At 44.8% G+C, this 20,527-nt stretch overlaps 1 protein-coding gene across 1 annotated transcript in view; it reads right to left on the bottom strand.

Moving 5' to 3' along the window:
- ESRRB (estrogen related receptor beta) overlaps window positions 1-20,527 on the bottom strand; it is a 237,324-nt gene that overhangs the window by 203,581 nt on the left and 13,216 nt on the right. The window contains exon 2 of the mRNA XM_043516231.1: window positions 16,081-16,241. The gene's annotated coding sequence lies outside the window, so the exon portion shown is untranslated. The remainder of the gene's footprint in view (window positions 1-16,080; window positions 16,242-20,527) is intronic.

Here is a 20,527-nt window from a genome sequence, read left to right as displayed (position 1 = left end):
CATTTTTGTCAAAGAATGCTCTAGGGATATTCAAATAAATTATCTACATTGCCGTATCCTATTTCCATACTTTTTAAAGCTTAGAGTTTTCTTTAGTTGTAACATACTGGGTATATATTTTGTCTAATATTTATGTTATTTATTGTAGCAAACAATTTTAATTTAAAAGGTTTTTTGATTAAACAGCCCCTTGTTTTCTTCATAAAGAAATGTACAGGATATCAAGATCATAAATTAGATTCTTACAACCCATACAACATCTACACTTACTCCTGTAATCTTTGGTTTATGGCACATAAAATCTGAAGTTCAAGGTTTTAAGCTTTCCTCTGACTTCAAGATCTCATTCCTCTCCTCAGATTAGAGTACAGATTACTAGGAAAGTGTCTTGGTCGATTTCTTTATTCTTAATACCTCCAGTGTCTTTTGATAATAGTACCAAAGCTCTGTGGGTTCTAGGAAGTGCCATGTGTGAACTGCTCAGGGAAGAGTCAAGACTTGAGATTTGTTCCATTTGCCTCTCCCCATAAAAACTTATACCTGAGTGACCCTCACCTAGTGTCCACACCATTCTAAGAGGTCTGATATCAACTCATGGTAGGAGGGAAAGAGATTAAGACAATGTATGTCATCAGGAAGGTCAAGTGGGAATAAAAACTCTGAATGAAGGGGAGGCAAAAAAAAAACCCTACATCCCTCTCCATTTATTAACTGGACTTTGCCTGCGGAGAGAGGGGGTACTGAGAGCTCTGCAACATAATTATTTAGTTAAATCAGAGGATGTGGGGAATAATCTAAACTCAAGGGTCTACAGGACTCTGCCCTCTCTCCTACCATGCTAATCAGAGCTGAAGGAGGAAAGGTAAAAAAATAAAGCCTGTATGGAATAGTCCTTTAGTCTGAGCTCAGTACCTCATGCAATGACAAAAGAGCTAAATGGCCTTTGTACAATGAAGATGGTGTGGCACATCTCTAGTGTGAGGACAGTGGCCCTTAATGTGAGCCAAATGATGTGGAATCTGCTGTCTGCCAGGACAGTAGTGTGAAGTACCCCAGATGAAGTAACTGAGATATGGAGTTCTCTTTTGTACAAGGATGAAGATCTGGCTGCAGCATGGATCCTTGTCAGCAACAAAGTCCTGATCCTGTATCTGACACTGCAGCCAGCAAACCCCAAACTAAAGACATCTCAAAGGGAGAGGGGGAATTCAGAAGAGAGACTGAAGGTCTGCTGGTCTTAGAGCACCCACAAGAGAGATGCCCTGGTTTCAGTACCATGGACAACTGCTCAAACCCCCTCCCCCCCCGCCAGCACCAGCCACTGCTATTGCTATGATGCAGAGGGGTAGTGGATAAGAGAAGGAGGCAGAGAAGAAGTGGTGGAATTTGATACTAGCCCAGAATGTTCCTAACTGGAGAAATGGTCTGAAGTAAATGGGATGAAATTCAGTAAGGACAAATGCAAAATTACTCTACTAAGGAAGGAACAATCAGTTGCACACATACAAAATGGGAAATGCCTGCCTAGGAAGGAGTGCTGTGAAAAGGGATCTGGGGGTCATAGTGGATCACAAGCTACATATGAGTCAACAGTGTAACACTGTTGCAAAAAAAAAAAAAAAAAAGTGAACATCATTCTGGGATGTATTAGCAGGAGTGTTGTAAGCAAGACACAAGAAGTAATTCTTCTGCTCTACTCCATGCTGATTAGGCCTCAACTGGAGTATTGTATCCAGTTCTGAGTGCCACATTTCAGTAAAAATGTGGATAAATTGGAGAAAGTCCAGAGGAGAGCAGCAAAAATTATTAAAGGTCTAAAAAACATGACCTGTGAGAGAAGATTGAAGAAAAAAATGGGTTTGTTTGGTCTGGAAAAGAAAAGACAGAGGACATGATAACAGTCTTCATTACATAAAAGGTTGTTACAAGGAAGAGGGAGAAAAATTGTTCTTCTTAACCTCTGAGGATAGGACAAGAAGCAATGGGCTTAAATTGCAGCAAGGGAGGTTTAGGTTGGACATTAGGAAAAACTTCCTAGCTGTCAGGGTGGTTAAGCACTGGAATAAATTGCCTAGAGAGGCTGTGGAATCTCCATCATTGGAGATTTTTAAGAGCAGGTTAGACAAACACCTGTCAGGAATGGTCTAGATAATACGTAGTCCTGCCATGAGTGCAGAGGACTGGACTAGATGACCTCTCAAGGTCCCTTCCAGTCCTACGATTCTAGGATTCCTGTTGAAGCTAATGATGAATCACAGAGCATGTTTTCCACATGCCCGTCACAAAGCTGACCCACCCATCAATTAACTAGGCTCGGAGCTGAAGAACACGGCTAGCTGTCATAGAAGGATTCCTCTCTGTAAAAGCCAATCAAAAGGGCAATTTAGCCACCACAAGTCTGTCCATGTTAAAAATTTCAAAAATCATCCCCTTGTACCTTTTGCAGGCTAATCACAGACAGTGGGATTGGCACAGTCAAGCAGCACCAAGCCCCAGGCTGTTAAGGGTTGGACACCACAAGAGTTAACTAGAGACACCAGCTGTGGCTTTTTATTTACAGGTTAAAAGAGGCAAAAGCCCAGAATAGGAGGCAGCACCCTGGTGCTGGAGACAGCTGAGACCAAATGAAGCAGGAGCTAGCTCGCTCGCTCGCTCTCTGTCTCTCTCTCGCGCGTGCACGGTTCTGCGGGCGATTACTCCAGAGCACCCAGCCATACCAAAATCAATAAACAATTTCAACGCTGCCCAGGGAACTTTGCCACACTTAATAAAAGTCTCCAGGCGCAGTTATGGCTTCATTTCACCTTAACGTCTTCTTTAACTGTCCCTTCTTTTCAAGATCAATTAGGGGCACGTGCAAAGAGAATAAAAAACAAAACACAAGGTCAAATCAAGCAGCTCAGCTCTCCCACTCTCCCAGCCACATACCTGACAGAAACATGGAAATACGGGAACTGACAGATAACACACCAGGATGCCTTTTGCACATATGCCCATCCCAGCCTCTGGTCCTGGGCATTAGGGACAAGTCCAGCCTCGTTTGGGAAGGCAGGAGTGCCAGTTAAATCAGAAGTGAACCCGCAAAAAATCTCTTTACTTTTCATGCAAATTTTGTGCTGGTGAAAGATTTCAGATTGCAAGCTTTCTGACACCACAGCCATCCATAGGCTTCAGCCCTGTCCTGGAGTTCAGTCTCCATGGCCTATTCAGATCTTGGCCTTTCAAATGAGATTGCCAACAAGAAGGCCAGCCAGGGACCCCTGCAAAACTGACCTCCTCAGTGTACTGTAACACAAGAAAATAAACTCATGGGCTTGGTGCGTGGAATCATGTCTCCTGCTACTGTCTAGCCCCAGTGAGGATAACAACCAGCTATTTATTGACAGCAAAGGATCTCATTTAGCTCAAGGGGCTGGGGCTTGTGCTTTGAGTGTTGAGGGTCCCAGGTTCTATTGTCCCTGGCAATGATGTATCTGTGCACTGGAGGCCCTAATTTGTTAAAAGAACAGCCACTTGTACTACTCCCAAAAAACCTACATTGAAGAAAATTATATAAGGCCAGAGTGGCAGTCTAGAGGGCAGAGGTCAGGAATGGAATCTATCCATGGGGCAGCAGTGAACTAGGGGAGCCACTGAGGCAGGGGCTTAGCCTGCATGTCGTTGGGATTACTTTGTGACTACACCCTTTGGTGACTTCTGAAACATCTCTAGTCTTCCTCGGCCAGGAGGACAGATCAGACAAACATGTGGCCTTTAAGAAGGTGTAATAAAAAGATGGGGAGGAAGCTGGGGTGACTCCCATTAATATCAATTGTGGGAAAATAGCTACATTTCTCCCCCTCTCCATTGTGCAAATGTAGGTCCTAGTATTACTTTAAATGTTGTGCATTCATTTTTTTAAACATTTTAGGTTTTCTTTATTGATACTTTGTCTAGGACACTTGCATGGAGGGAATATGCTGCCCCTAACTGGAGCAGATGGCAGTCTCTATATGGAGGCATAGTCCAGAAGGACTGCAGGTCCCAGAATGCAATGCTCCATCTTGTTTTCAGGTGAGTTCACTCAGCTCAAGATGGGGCATTATATTCTGGGACCTGTAGTTTATATGGACTGGCTCAATTGTTACTGCTAGCCACCATCGCTGCATAAGTTAACACCACCACTATGGTTTGCAACATTTTAGATCAAAGTAAAGTAGACTCAACCTAGCTCTAAAGCCCGTGAAAGAGGAAACACCATTAGGCCCTTAATGAGGGCAATACCAGCAGATGCTGCTTTAGAGAGGAAAGAGCGGTCTCTTGGGACCCAAGAAACTTGCATCCTGAGGGTCGGGATTATTTATACAGCCCTGCATGGATACAAAAATTAGGATCTGTATTTGATCCACAGTAATTAAATTGTACCTAACCCATGATCCGCAATCCACCTTTTACACGTATCTGCATCCACACCCACACCCTCTAGAGCAGCGGTTCTCAACTGGGCATGCATGGCCCCCAGGGGGCCCTCAGGTCAGTTTCAAGGGATCCATGGGCCCTGTGGGGTGGAAGCCCTGAGCCCCGGCAGCCCTTCCTACAGATCGGAAGCCAGGAGCCCCAAGCCCTGGAGGTCCCCATCTCCCCCCCAGCTTTAGCCTCGTGCGGGGTGCCAGAGCTCAGGACTTCAGCCTTGTAGAGGCACTGGGTTTCAGCTCCACAAGGGGGTGCTGGGCTCTGGGCTCTAGCTCCCTGGGGGGCTTGGGGTTCCAGGCTTCATCCCTGAGGAGGCATCGGGATTCAGGGCTCCAGGCTTCAGCGAGTGTCAAGGCTTGGGGCTTCAGCCCCGCAGGGGGCACTGGGGCTCCAGAGGTCCATCCCTGCGGAGGGTGCCCGGGCTTGGGGCTCCAGCCCCACAAGGGGCACCGGGACTCAGGGCTTCAGCCCCTCAAGCATTCCCTCTGAAGCCAAAGCATCCCAGCATGCCATGGACCCCCAACTGAGAACCACGGCTCTAGAGCCCTGCGCAGATAAAAAAAATTGGATCCATCTCCGATCCATGATCCGCAAAGATGGTAAATAATACAAACACATCCGCATCCACAGATGCTGATATCTGCGGACATAAAGTAGGTATCTACAGATTTCCAGGGCTCTAGTTATTTTCACGGGAGTCCTGAATTAATCATGGGGCTGTGGGGTGTGCAGCTGTCCAGGTGCAGTGACAGGCATTCTGCTTTGCAGTGCCTTCTCTGCTATCTCCACTCACAGACCATCCCTAAATCACTATGGCTTCTCCTTTCTTCTCACTGCCATAGGCCACCTTTGTACCCTCCCCACCATCTAGGGAGGGTGAGTGACTAGAGGGAAAGGCTTGGTGGAGAGACTGAGAGGATTTGACACACTCTAAATGGCCTGGTTGGGAGAGAGGTTCCTGAATCTGACTCCTGTAGGGAATACCACACTGATCTGCCTCTACCTGATAGTAGTGTCCCATGGAAGCATCATTCAAGTGAGTAACATGCCCGGACATACCCCAGGCTGCACTAGTGGAGCATGTTTCATTCAATGTATGTCCTGTGTCTTGTAAGAACAGGATCTACATGCAATGTACTCAGAATGATCCCCTAATGTTTCCACCAGGGGTTCTGGAACCTTTTAATTGTGGCTACTCCTAAATGAGGCCTTTTGCTATACAAACAGGAATGTGGTAACAGACCTTTGGTATTTCTATTCCCCTCACTTTGGTGCTGAACTGCTGCTGACATAGACACAGTATCCTACTCAGGGGAACCATACATGTTACATGATGCTTGTCATTCTGGAAAGACAATGCATAAAAGAGTGGGTGCATCAAGAATAATGACTTAAAAAGATTCCTTCTTAGCCCCTTCTCTGCTCCCCACTTCACATCTGCTGACTTTACTGACACCAACACATTGTTACTTCAGTTGCCCCTGAACAGCTATGGCTGAGGGAGCTGGATTCAATTCTGCCTTGCACACAACTGAAAAAAAAAAATCAGCAGCCAACTTCCTATTACAGAGTCCTTATTCTCTGGGTTAACATAAAAGACAAAGAGTCCAGCTGGATTCTCAAGTCCCAGCTATGGTTTTCAACATTGGCACCAGAAGAAACCATCTGATGTGTAATTTGAGCATATTGTTACCCAGTTCTGTCCCAGAGGCTGAGGGGGAATAAATATGGAACCTGCTTTATTGATTTTACAAGTCACTTCTGGGGAAAAATATCCCCCTATAAACAGCATGTGTGTTGCCTAGGCACATTGGAAGTACAAAGCAGGAATCAGGGGCTCATTCACCTGCACATCTACCAATGTGATATATGCCATCATGTGCCAGCAATGCCCCTCTGCCATGTACATTGGCCAAACTGGATAGTCTCTATGCAAAAGAATACATGGACACAAATGAGACATCAAGAATTGTAACATTCAAAAACCAGTAGGAGAACACTTCAATCTCCCTGGACACTCAATAACAGACTTAAAAATGGCAATTCTTCAACAAAAAAAACTTCAAAAACAGACTTCAGCGAGAAACTGCAGAACTGGAATTCATTTGCAAACTGGACACCATCAAATTAGGCCTGAATAAAGACTGGGAGTGGATGGGTCACTACAAAAAGTAATTTTCCCTCTGCTGATACTCACACCTTCTTGTCAACTGTTGAAAATTGGCAATCTCCACCTTGTTTGCATTGACCTCATTAGCACTGCAAAAGTAATCAATTGTTGGGAATAGGCCACTTCCGCCTTAATTGAATTGGCTTGTTAGCACTGACGCCCCACTTGGTAAGGCAATGCCCAAATAAATTTGTTAGTCTCTACGGTGCCACAAGGACTCCTCGTTGTTTTGACAAAGCAGGAAGGCAATGAGATGCTTAAGGCCAGTACAATGCCCAACTGTTACCAGCAAAATGTCTGTCTAGCAGAGCCAGGGATTTTACAAGTGCATCAAAACTGTTATCCAGGTCTCCCCCTGCTGCCCCCAAGCAGGAGCTGAGAAAGAGCATACCGAGAAGATGATTCAGAAGCAGGACAAACTGCTGCTGTCCTGTGTCAGCTGCTCATTGCCCTCAGCAGAAAAAGGGCAGGCAGGACATCACCAATGTAGTCTGGCTTTTGAGAAGGAAACCCATATAGGCTGAAGCTACAATGAATTCACCATATACCTAAATCATGCCATGTTTTCCTTCCTAACATCTCCATGATCTAGCTTTTTCTCTGTGTCCAGACTGTCAAAACTCTCACCCAGGCCTTCTTCATCTTGCATATCAATTTGCATAGCCAATACCCTGTCCTCCTTCAGGTCTCTTCCTAAGACCCACCTCTATCATGGTGTCTAATGATAGTGGATAGATGAGTGGCCTGTTAGCAATTTATATTCTCTCTTTTTCAGTCATTATTAAACACAACAATAAAAATTAAGTCCAGGCTTTGTAATCTATGCAACCACATGTTCCTATTGCTCTCATCCAAGTTTTTCCCACCTCCATCCCTTGTGTTCTCCACTCACGTCACGTCTTGTTCCTAGATAGATTCTAAATTTCTTGGGGCTGGGACGGTCTCTTATTTTATGTCTGCACAGCTCCCAGCACAATGAAATTCCAATCGTGTCCAAGGCCTCTGGGGGTTAGTGTCATACAAATAGAGGTAGGGCCTATGATGAGGCCATAACAGCTCAAGGCACTATATTGGCCCATGAATTGTTCTGTAGAATGCAAAGATCATTTTTAAGCCCCAGACTCTGAATATCATTTTTCTTTGGTTTTGTTGAACGGCTTCTACTCACACAGCCCTTGCTCTCTCGGGCATTGAAGGTGAACACTACTGTAGCTACCATCGCCTGGAATCAAAGCCAGTTTCCATGCAAACTCACACTGTGGCAGTTCTAACATGCATCAGATGGACTGAAGCATTTTGGTACAGGTTATGCAAACCTACATCCAGTTATATCCTCATAACTGAAGCTCCACAGGGAACACTGAAATCACCAATATATTAAAGAACACATCAGAAACTAACAGGGTGTTAAATATTTCCAATTGAGAAGAGCCTGCATGCCTGGGAGGAGAAAGCTCCAGCAGATTATATGCTGTAGCGCAGGCCTTCAGCAAGAGCAATAATTTTCTCACCTGCAATATTTTAGAGACTGATGAAGACTGGAGAAAATCTAGCTTCGTTATTTAAACATGAAATATTTTAGCTATGCCCTGTGCTGGGGAATTGGTCTTCTCTTCTTTCATATTTAATCTTGTGGTGGTGGTTCTGGGACCTGCACTAGCAAGAGGGAGCAGAGCAGGGTCCAAGAAATGCTACTTTATTGTAGAACACAACCACCACCACCACCACCAAAATAGGAATGAAACACCCTTCATCCACCTTTTGATTTTTATTCTGGGATGGGGAGGGAAGGGAATGGGGGCCAAATAATGGAAGCCCTGAATATAGATTCATAGACTTTAAGGCCAGACACTTAGGCCAGATCTTTGCAGAGCAGTAGGTAAATATCTCATGGGCAAAGCCTGCATAGATGTAAACCCAGAAAAGGCAGCTCAAACACATCACAGGTACTGCTAAAGAGAACCCCTGAATAGAGTGGTTGAGGAGGTAGCACTTGGCATGAGCAAGACCCCATAAGCTAACCACATACTCTTTGGAGTTAAGGAGAAGCTCCTCCCCCATAGACATGTTGGTGCATATTTATCCATACACAGAGTTTACACCTTCCTCGGAACTATCTGGTCTTAATCATAGAATATCAGGGTTGGAAAGGACCTCAGAAGGTCATCTAGTCCAACCCCCTCCTCAAAGCACAACCAATCCCCAGTTTTTGCCCCGATCCCTAAATGGCCCCCCTCAAGGATTGAACTCACAACCCTGGGTTTAGCAGGCCAACGCTCAAACCACTGATCTATCCCTCCCCTCCTGTTAGAAACAGGATACCCTCATAGTCAGTAACAGACCTGGTTTTCTGCAATCTATCCATGGTCTTAGGGACTGAAAAAACATAGCTCATATCATTTTTCAGGGATTTTTCTTTGTGATCTAGGCACCCCTGTATTCACACCCTACCTACTACTGCAATAATTTCTGTGCAAAATATGCCTTGTCAGGTATCATTTGAAAATAAACACCACACTGATCAATAATATCATTGTAAAATATATGTTACGATTCTGTATAGGAAATTATGGATACACACTGATATTATGCTTTAAAGTTTGTGATTAAAAGGGGAGTTGATGTCATATCAAGGGAGTTGATATATAGGTTTTCTCCGGACAAAGGAAAAAAGCCAACAACTCAACCTGGGAGTAGCAAATTCAACAGGCTATTCATTTGTATGGGAAGTTGCAGAAGGAAGAGGTAATTTGCATAGTAGCAACTCCCAGCAAGGGAGGAATAACCATGGAGCCTTATCCTCCAGACAAATGAGCTTTATCTGGGAGAACCCTTCAAAAGAACACATTTCAAAAGTTCACTGAATTATAAAGAGAGGGGAGCAAACACCTAAGTGATCCTTCACCTTAAGGAGACTGTGATGGGGCAGCTGCCCCTCACTGGCAGAAAAGGGGTTAAAAGTAGTCTTAGGGAGGCTGCAGCAGAGGCAGCCAATTAGAAAGGGGCTGAGAAGAGTAGCCAATCATGGCCCGGCAGGCTCATATAAGAAGGGCTGCAGGGCAGAGCAGTTAGGTAGCTGACTAGAGCTTGAGAGGAGAAGAAGCTCCTGCACCTGGGACAATTCAGTGCTGCAAGCATGGACCGGGGAGCTAGAGACAGCTCCTGGCGGGCTGCTAGGGCCTGAGGAAAGGGCAGAAAAGGGTGCTAGTGCCACATGGTAAGTGGCCCTGGGACAATGGACTGCAGTTGCCACTGAGAGAAGTGGCTGGGTGGAGATTGCAGGTCCCCCAGAAGGGGAGAATATAGAGTGTGGCACAACTGGAGGGCAGTGTCATGAAGAGTATTCTGCGGTCCTGGGAGTGATGTGGATCCAGGAGCAGAGCTGACAGTAGGTGAGACACCACCAGATGAGGGTATGGAACTAATTCCCAAGACAGCCAATAGGAGGCACCGCACTGGTGAGTCCCACCCTGTCACAGAGACAAAGAAACCAAGTGATTTAATTTCTGTGATGGGTCCTGGCCAGTAAAAGGTTGGAAAGATGATGGGGGGGGGGGGGGGTGGAAAAAAACCCACCTTGACTAAAAGACTATCTTGCTAGATTAAGTTTTAGATGTGCGTGTTCACTTTTATTTGCTTGTAACTGTTTCTACCTTAATCTTTTACTTAGTATCACATAATCCATGCACCTTTGTTAAACTGGTTTTACTTTTACTATAAATCAATTCAGTGCTGGGTTTGAAGGGAAGGATGTATGACCCCAGTTAAATTAATTAGCTTTGATGTACTGACTCTTTATCAGAGTAGCAAATTTACTATCCTCTGTGAATGCACAATGGTAAGGGCTATACATTGCAGAGAAACACCTATGAGGAGCTTGGGGGCTGGAATGCACTGGTCATTACCATCTAGGGAAGGCCTGGGCTAGGATTGCCTTGAGGAGTTTCCCAGTGAGGAAGAGAGGTTGGTGTGCCAGGGAGCTGACACCATCCTGTCACCAGCCAAACTCACCCTACCTAAGACAGAGAGGTAATAGTGGCTCACAGCTCTGGGTATCCCCAGCAGCATGTTACATTCTCCAAAGACTTGTTACATGTAAGTGCAAACCAGCCAGTTATGTAGGCACAGTACATATAGATCAGAGGTGGGCAAACTACAGCCCATGGGACCATCCTGCCCGGCCCCTGAGCTCCTGGCCAGGGAGGCTCGCCCCCGGCCCCTCCCCCACTGTTCTCCTTCCTATGCTGCCACGCAGGCAATGGGGCTGCGAGCTCCTGCCACTCTGAGCGGCATGGTAAGGGGGCAGCGGCAGGCGTGGTGGTGGGGGGTTGGGTAGGGGATCCTGGGGGGCAGACGGGGCAGTTAGGGGATGGGGGGTCCCAGGAGGGTGCAGTCAGGGATAGGGAGCGGGGGTGGTTGGATGGGGTGGAGGTTCTGGGGTGGTCAGGGAATGGGGGGATTGGACAGGGCATGGGAGTCCTGGGGGGCCAGTCAGGGGGCGGGGGTGTGGATAGGTTGGGGTAGTCAGGGTACAGAGAGCAGGGGGGGCTGGATAGGGGGTGGGATCCCAGGGGGGTGGGTTGGGGCAGGGGGTCCCAGGAGGGGTGAATAGGGGGCAGGGGCCAGGCTGTTTGGGGGGCACAGTCTTCCCTACCCAGCCCTCCGTACAGTTTCGCACCCAGATGTAGCCCTTGGGCCAAAAACTTTGCCCACCCTTGATGTAGATGCTTTAATGCCTGAAATAAAATTGTAAGCATTGGCCAAGCACTTGGGAAAACATCCTTAGGACTACAGAAAGACTTCACATTGGTAGTGTCTTGCCTACACAGAAATGAAGCTACTTTCAGTGAGCTGATCTGAAGGAGATGTAAAAATACATGACAGACCCAAGTCAGTCTTGAGTGGAAAGGTAAGGATAATAGAAGCCAGTGATCAGCTGGTTGAATTTGAACCTCCTGTTGCAAATGTTCAACATCAACTCATAACGGGACTAAATCAGTCTCTCATTTCTCAAATGAGCAAATGCCTGGAGTGGAAGCATTTCCCTCTGTATTGCTAGGGCACTTTGATAACTCCCATCTTCAACAGAGAATCCACTTCTGCATTAAGAGGGATCCCTGAGAAGGGATGGGAATAGAGGACTGGGAGAAGGCAGAGAGTGGAACTTGACTGTGTATCCAAACAAAATTATTTTCAGCACCCAACAATCTGTTGTAATTCCACTCTATGCCACGAGGGAATGGACCAAACTCTCTCTGAAAGAGAAGCAAGAAGGACAAGGTAAGAGGAAATAGACTGGATCTAAACTTCAAAGTGATGTGTCACATCTGCTGGGCAGATGAAAATAGATGGGTAGTAGAAATGTTTTTCTTTGCCCTGGTTCCCCTGCTGTTGGCAGGGCTGGGTTTTCTGGAGAGGAGGATAGAGAGAACTAGATGAAGAGTCTGAAACCCAAAGAAAGATGAAGCTGAGCTCTTCTTCCTCTGGCTAGGTTGAGACAACCCTAGAGACTTAGAGCAATGTATCTGATTTTCTTCAACTTTTCAAGGATCTCATCAGCTTTAATACTTAGAATCATAGAACTGGAAGAAGGGACCTTGAGAGGTCATCTAGTCCAGTCCCCTGCACTTAACATGATCCTCCTAGCCAAGTGGAAGCTCTTCCAATTGACCTTTTGCTTCAGCTAAGAAAATGGAATTTTTAAGCCTGGAATGCCTGCAAAGAGCAATTTCTCATGCTACTGTCCTTGCAGAGGTACTTGAAGCATCATAAAATGCAGAGAAAGCATTAGCTGGCAGTCATGCAGTCCTCTATGGCAAAGTCCTTTGCTACTTTCTTCAGCTCCTCAGAGGTAGTCTAACAGAAGTAGCATCTGATCCAATAATTGGAATTGCTGTTGCACAAAGATGTGATAACTGGTGATATGGTTCCCCAAGGTACTAGCAGAACAAAACCTTGTAAGAACTCAATCTTAACTGTCTCTTTTTCAGATGGAAAGATTTCAGATGGCATTTTAATTAGCCCAGAACCTACCAAAGATCCAGGAGTAGGATAAATAAAGAAATCTGAAGCTCCCTTCCACTGAGAGTTATGTAGGCCAGGCTCTAAACCCATCTTGGATGGCTTTAGAGCCAATCTAGGCAATCCCCAGAAGACAGTACAAGGCAGGAGAATGAACCTTCCTCTCCAGTTCTGGAGGAACACCTCCCTCAATCCTTGTGCAGAAGAGTGGGCACTCTCGGGCAACCAGACCTGTACCAGTGCTCAGGGACTAATGCACCTTCTAAAGAGAACAATCCTCCTGGAGTCCTTAGAATCAGTGGCACAAGAAAGATGGAGATGCTTTTGGACCTGACCAGGTGGGATCCTTGCCTTTGATATGCCTGGACATCCCCTGGATGTGTGGGGGTTCTGTTTCTCCTGTTGTGGTGCAGGGTTCAGGGTTTTTTCCCCCTTGTGTTTAACGGTGGACAAAAGCAGAACCAATGCCTCCAGAAAAGGCCAGCTTAACAAGGGATATGGAATCACAATCAGCCCAGCAGCAACAGTGTCCTCTTTAGATAAGGCTTTTTTGGCACTGAGGAAGCCCCCAGTACCAAGAGCATCCCACCATCACCTGTTTCCTGCTTGAGAGCAACAACTGATGAAGGTCTCAGCACCAAAGACAACTTGCCATCAATATATCATGCCCTAGAACTTTTTCTCAGGAGTAGGAAAGTCTCTGAAGCCTAGCAGACTTAGCCTCACCAGCAGAAGATGGTCCTGGCACCGAGACTGAGTCCAGTTTAGGGGACTTTGAAGTCAAAGGGAATTTTACTCTGTCCCTTCAAGGTAACGGACCCTGATCCAAACATAAATCCAAGGGTGTGGGCCTTAAAGCTTCAGTTAGAGGAAGGTCTAGAGCCACCCGTGCCTGTCCTTACAGACCCTTTGGTCATTCTATTGTAGTTCCTTATAAGCTGCATATCTTCAGGAGAGATACAAATGAGAAGATGAGTGGCCATGTGGACCAGTCCAGGGAGGGCTTTTCATCTATAGAGGGTGCTGGGAGCTGTGGCAGAGGGCGGGGGGAAGAAGCACAGGGATTTTTCTTGGAGAAAGGGGCAGATAGTGTTGCTGAGGCTGGCATCACTGGCAGATTGGATATGTGGGGTGGAGATAAGATGGGAAAAGGTGCCCTGTGCTTATCCTAATGTGCTAGCCAACCTTTCAGAAACAAAGGGAGCAAGCTTATTTGTTCTTTACTCACCCTCCTCTAGCAAATTGAGAGCTGAGAGAAAGTTCTCCAAGTAATGGTTCCCCTGCAAACAAACTTCCAGCCACCCTCTTGCAAGAGAAAATCTGCTGCAAAAGGCAGCCACTTTGCCAAGCAACAGCACAGTGTAGAGAAAATTCCCACAAGCAGCTTTGTTGCAACTGAAGCAGCAACCTTGACCAGTCACTTCAGAGCCCAGTTACATCCATAATGATACTGCCTCCATCTTTCCCTTCTCCCCAGCATGAAAGATGAGTGGCTGTGTGGAACGAGTCCCCGAGCTGTGATGGGAATCGGTCTCGCTTGGCTGCAAAAAAAAAAAAACTCTCTCTCTCTCTCTCTCTCCAAGTATGGCTGTGATGAATCCTTTCATTATTCATCTGCAATCGCCCTGCTGCTGCTTACCCCCCCTCTCATTTTTTAAATAAATAAAAATGAAAACAGATTAATGACAAATGCTGACCATGATTACTTTTAAACAGTCAGGCCTGACAGTGAAAGAAGGGAGAGCATGAAAGGAGTGGACACAGTGAGAGAGGGGAAGACTGAGAAAGACCAAACAGCAGATGGAGAGAGATAAAGAGGCTTACCCCCTCTTGGGCTAGCCGAGTGATCAATGGAGCAGAAAGATTTTGATGTGGCAGGGCTCAGTTTGTTGCATCCACTCAGCTCAGGGCTGGGAGAGAGAGTGCTGATCCAAAACATTTGGGACAATTAGCAGCCCTCACATGTGTGGCTGATTTCCATGGAGGAGAAGTTCAGAGATCTCAGTGAACGAGGAGGAATGGCCACAGGACAAGGGGCATGGGAGGAAATGGCAACACAAACTCCCTGGTTGCCTACCCCTGCTCGATACTTTCCTATGACACACGTGCCAAAGGCAGCACGTAAGCTGATTTTCAGTGGCACTCACGCTGCCCGGGTAACTGGCCACTGGTCCACAGATCTCTGCATTTTAATTTAATTTTAAATGAAAATTAAAAAACCCTATTTACTTTACATACAACAATAGTTTAGGTATATATTATAGACTTATAGAAAGAGACCTTCTAAAAATGTTAATGTATTACTGGCACACAAAACCTTAAATTCGAGTGAATAAATTAAGACTCGACACGCCACTTCTGAAAGGTTGCCGACCCCTGGTATAGAGACTGGCATTCATGTTTATTCACGGTTGGGGGCTGTCAGTGTTACCTGATAGACTCTCGGACCCCAGTGCAGCTCACCTGACACTCAGAGAATCTTCTCTCAGATTAGGAAAGCAAGGCCGCAGTCGTTTCAGCATAGCAAAAGCCACACACACAGTGGAGGCTTGGTGCATAGTGAAGTCTGCTGATAGTTTGTGACCTATCAGGCTATGGGCTGCATTGGTGAGTCAGTGCATCTGGAAGGAGGAGAACCTGGTCTTGTGACACCCGCTCCCTGTCAGTTCCACTAATCAGAGAAATAGGACAAGCCGTTTACCCATACGGCTCTCCAAGAAGCGGCATTGATTATACCCAGGTAATACCTCCCCTGTTGATGAAAGGAAGGGGCGGGAGGGAAGGGGCTGGAGGTGGTATCCAGGCCCCAACAGGCAAAATCAACTCACTTCAGTGTTGCATCTCATCTAACAACACCTTCTCCTCCTGGCTCCAAGCAGACAAGTCACCACCTGACTCACATAGGGCTCCAGATACAGAGGCCTTGCTCAGTGTGTGCCACTCATTTGGTTCCCAAGCTGAATCCTGCCTTTGCAGGTCATCAAATCATTTCCTGAACCTGTTTGGATGGCTGAACAGAGCGAAGGGGGAGCAGGGGAATGGAAAGCTAACAAGACACTTAGATGATTTTTCATAACACTTTTCCACTTTTTTGATGTGCCTCAGTCATGTGTTTTGCTATGGTTTCCTGGTTGCTCTCTGATCCCTCAGACACTGTTCCCAAAATACTCATGCAGATTCTTGTTTCGCCTGTATAAATTTGGTGCCTGTAGGCAGTCTATTTGTTAAATATCAATTGAGTTTTTCTGTACTGTACAAAAAACAAATTAAATCACAGCTTTACAGCTTGCTCTGCAAAGGAAGAGAGTCAGGGGATGACAACGAGCATTGGCATGGACCAGGAGAATGCATTAACTGGCACAGCCCCTGGTGTGTGGCTTAAAAATATATATTTTAAAAATATGTATCTCCGCTCTCAGAAGCAGTCTTAAACTCACCTACGTCTCCTCTCCTGGTTCAGGAGCAGCCAATATGTTTAAACCGCAGATTCTCTCAGACATTGTGCATTTGGGCTGCTCCTCAGCTTTTAATTCTTCAGAAATTTAGGGAAATGTAGTTATTTCCAAGGAGAATGCAATTTTTAGGAAGCCAAAATTCCCTGTAAAGAAATCCCAACTTGTAGAAATGCATGCGTACAGACAAAAAAAAACCACACAACCCCAACCAACAACAAAACCCTACGTTAAAAGAATGTTATAGTTGCAAAGACAAGCACTCAAAAGTTAAGAAATGCCAGACCTACAGTTAAACTGTAAAATTAGCAACCTTAATTCAGGCCTCTTGTGCGTGTATTGTGATACAGGCTTTAAGTAAGATCACATACTATTTTGCCACAAAACTCCTTCCTTATTCAGCGTATGGAATGGACCACGTCTGAGATGAACCAGAGTTGTGTAGTGAAGGAGGCTATTGTCTATAGAACCCTATCTCATTTGTTGCACAAGTTGGAAGGTGTGTTGTGAATGATGGGACTGCAGGACAAAAAAAGTTGGTCTTATGGTTAAGGCACTTGAATGCTCACCTGGACATTGGATTCTCTCTCTGCCTGTGCCACAGAGTTCCTATCTGATGCTGGACGAGTCACTTAAACCAAAATTTTGATAGGTGGCCACTGGATGTTCCTCATTTTCTTGGTACCCAACTTGAAATGCTGGGGTCCTATTTGCAGAAGTGCTGAGCACTCACAGCTGGCAACTGAAGGCAAAGGGAGCTGTGCTTTGACCATATAAAGGGTTATAAAAATGCAAAATACTCTGGAAAAAAAAAATCAGACCTTACATGTCTCAAGTTGGGCCCCCAAAATTAGTAGCCATTTAATAATTTTGGCTTTAATCTTTGTGCCTCATCTGTAAAATGGAGATAACAATAGCATCTTAACTCTCAGGAATTTTGTGAAGATAAATTCATTAATGTTTATAATATCTGAGTGCTTCACAATGATGAGTGCCATAGGAAATTAATAATACTTTATTCAGAGTAAGGTTTGAATGGTGTGCTGTAAATAAGGGCATAGGACTGGATACTGATTAATGAGGATGACAAGAAATATTGAATAGCTGGTCGTTCAGTGAGCACCATCCACCCTCCATTCTGAACAAAGCAGGTGTCCTATGGAAAAAATATGATGTGATTAAATTAAAAGCTGTATCATAATGCACACACAAAGGGACTAAATTAAAGCAACATGAGCAACATTAATGTGCCATTTCCCAACTTTCAGTGTTTGGAATTTGTAGCCTTAATACTCTTTTAATGGAATCTCTTCAGTGTTTTTAAAAAGGAAACTGAAAAGGCAGAAATCCCTTCATGTGGAACCATACTGACCTCTGCATGGGTCATCTGCAATGTTGGAAACCTTTCAGTCTACCATTTGAGTCAATGGTTATCCTCTGTAAGGAACAGCTGCTACAAGGAGATGAGAGGCATGCTTTGCCATAGGTTGCTAGACAGCAGAGGAATGTTGGGATTCAAGAATCACAAAACGTAGAGCTGACAGGGAACTCTGGGTTCTATTCCAGGTTCTGAAGGCAAGTGTTCCCTAGCAATTATAGACCCTGTCAGGGTTCCTTCCCCACTCTGAACTCTAGGGTACAGATGTGGGGACCCACATGAAAGACCCCCTAAGTTTATTCTTACCAGTTTAGGTTAAAAACTTCCCCATGGTACAAACTTTGCCTTGTCCTTGAATAGTATGCTGCTACCACCAAGTGTTTTAAACAAAGAACAAGGAAAGAGACCACTTGGAGACGTCAAAATTTCCCTCCCCTTTCCTGGGGAGGCTTGAGAATAATATCCTAACCAATTTGTTATGAAATCATCAAAGATCCAAACCCCTGGATCTTGGAACAATGGAAAAATCAGTCAGGTTCTTAAAAGAAGGATTTTATTTTTTAAAAAAAAAGAGGTAAAAATCACCTCTGTAAAATCAGGATGGAAAATACTTTACAGGGTATTCAGATTCAAAACGCAGAGGATCCCCCTGTGGGCAAAACCTTAAAGTTAAAGTTAAAGAAAACAGGAATAAACCTCCCTCTTAACACAGGGAAAATTCACATAAAACAAAAGATAAACTAATCCACCTTGCCTGGCTTACCTATACTGGTTGCAATATTGGAGACTTGGATTAGGATGGGTTGGAGAAGATGGATTTCTGTCTGGCCTCTCTCAGTCTCAAGAGAGATCAACCACGTAAACAAAGAGCACAAACACAACCCTTCCCGCCCCCCAAGATTAGAATGCATCTTGTCTCCTTATTGGTCCTTTGGGTCAGGTGCCAGCCAGGTTAGCTGAGCTTCTTAACCCTTTACAGGTAACAGGATGTTGCCTCTGGTCAGGAGGGATTTTATAGCACTGTATACAGAAAGGTGGTTACCCTTCCCTTTATATTTATGACAGACCCCTTTGCCCCTATACCCCTCAGCCTGCCCCATTCCTCCTCTCATCCCTACTCTGCATTAGAGTCAAGCCATTTTCACTCTCTCCTCTGGTCTGGTGTCTGGCACCACAGTGACACTTGCCAGCTAGGAGGAGTAATTGAAGGGAAAGATCCACTCAGTCCCAGCCACTCTTCTCTACAGCAGTGGTTCTCAACCAGGGGTATATGTACCCCTGCAGGTACGCAGAGGTCTTCTAGGGGATACATCAACTCATCTAGATATTTGCGTAGTTTTACAGCAAGTTACATAAAAAGCACTAGTAAAGTCAGTACAAACTCAAATTTCATACGTTTATACTGTTCTATGTACTATGCACAATATCAGTACAATATTTATATTGCAATTGATTTATAATTATATGAAAAATGAGTCAGCAATCTTTCAGCAATAGTGTGCTGTGACACTTGTATTTTTATGTCTTATTTTGTAAGCAAGTAGTTTAAGTGAGGTGAAACTTGGGGTACACAAGACAAATCAGATTCCTGAATGGGGTACAGTAGCCTGGAAAGGTTGAGAGCCACTGCTGTAGAGCATGTTTCAATCCAGATGAAATCTTCAGATAATTTAGCTGCCAGCCTCTAACAAATCTCTCCTAAACATGTGCATGCAGCATTTCAAAAGCCAAGATGTGTGAATTTCTACATGGACAGAAAAGGGTATTTGCCTGATGCTAAGGTAATCTTCCTGCTAAATTTCAAGTCCCTGCTCCAAACCATGGAGGTGCTAATGCATCACACTGAGACAATTGTAAGAAAGGACTCAACCATTTTTGCTGAAACTTTCCAGAAAATATCGGTCTGAGACAGGCATCTGACATGGAAAATTTTAGCTTGAACAGTAAAAGTTTGGAAAATTTTAAGCAATGAAGGCAGGGTGTTATAATGGAAAGTGTCAGGCAACCTAAAGATGTCACTGCCAGCTCCACCTAGAACATCTTAATCCTGCACTGGCAGGGAAATGGACTTGGTGTACTAACAGGTCTTTTTTGCTATGGTTCTGTGCATCCTTTAGGTCACTGCATTGGTCTCACTCCCAGGAAGTTCACCATGTAGTTCTTGGTATTGAAGACACTTAATTCCTAGATTTGGTCAGATGGAGGTAAAGGGGGACTTTTTAAATTTTCCCACAGGAAGTGATGCAGGTCCCATCAACCGAGAAACATATGGTAAAACTGGCTTCAGCAAAACCCTAGGGAATTGTAGGGGACACATACATAGTCCCCAGGTAAGAAGGAACTAGATGACTCCTACCTTAATGGGGCTTTCCCATCTGTAACTTTATTTTAAAACATCCAAATGTTTGTGTTTTGCACATTCCAAATGCTTTTTCCTAAACAGATCTACCCTTGTTCTTGCCTTTAGAAATACCACTTTTACATCCAACACTGTCAACTCGCTGACTGCCATTTATGGCATTTAGAAACCCTTCATATTACTTATCATTAGAAAGTCATTGTCAACAATTTGCCTCTAGTGTGAAATTGCTAGACCCTGGTGTGGAGTATCCTGACACTACTCTGGATTTGACATACCCATTTGTTTACATGGGGAGTGTTGAGTCCTTCAGTTGGCATTGGGTCAATTTGCATGCATGTTTTTAGTTGTGCACACGAGCCTAGAGGCAATAGGTACATTTTATAATTAAAAATAATTTATTAGAGATATTGATAAATGTCAAAGAATAAATGAAAGCCACTATTTTTGTGGGCCACGCAAAAATGTGTGGACATCTCTACTGCTGGCTCTGCCACAAACTATTCAAATATTATTCTAACAGCAGTTCCCAACCTAGCTGACATCCTTGATGCTTCTGGTTTAAAACCAATGAAGTAAATAAAAGTGGATCACACTAAGCAACATCTGTATTTAAAGAAAACCACCGTTTATCAGATGAGACACTTCACTGACAAAGTTTAGAAACAGAAGTGCACGTGGGGATAGAAGTGGAA

This window comes from Dermochelys coriacea, chromosome 6 (genome assembly GCF_009764565.3).
Source record: "Dermochelys coriacea isolate rDerCor1 chromosome 6, rDerCor1.pri.v4, whole genome shotgun sequence".
Classification (NCBI taxonomy): Eukaryota; Metazoa; Chordata; order Testudines; family Dermochelyidae; genus Dermochelys; species Dermochelys coriacea.
The sequence above is the reverse complement of the archived record's forward strand: the minus strand, read 5'-3'. Positions and strand labels throughout refer to the sequence as shown.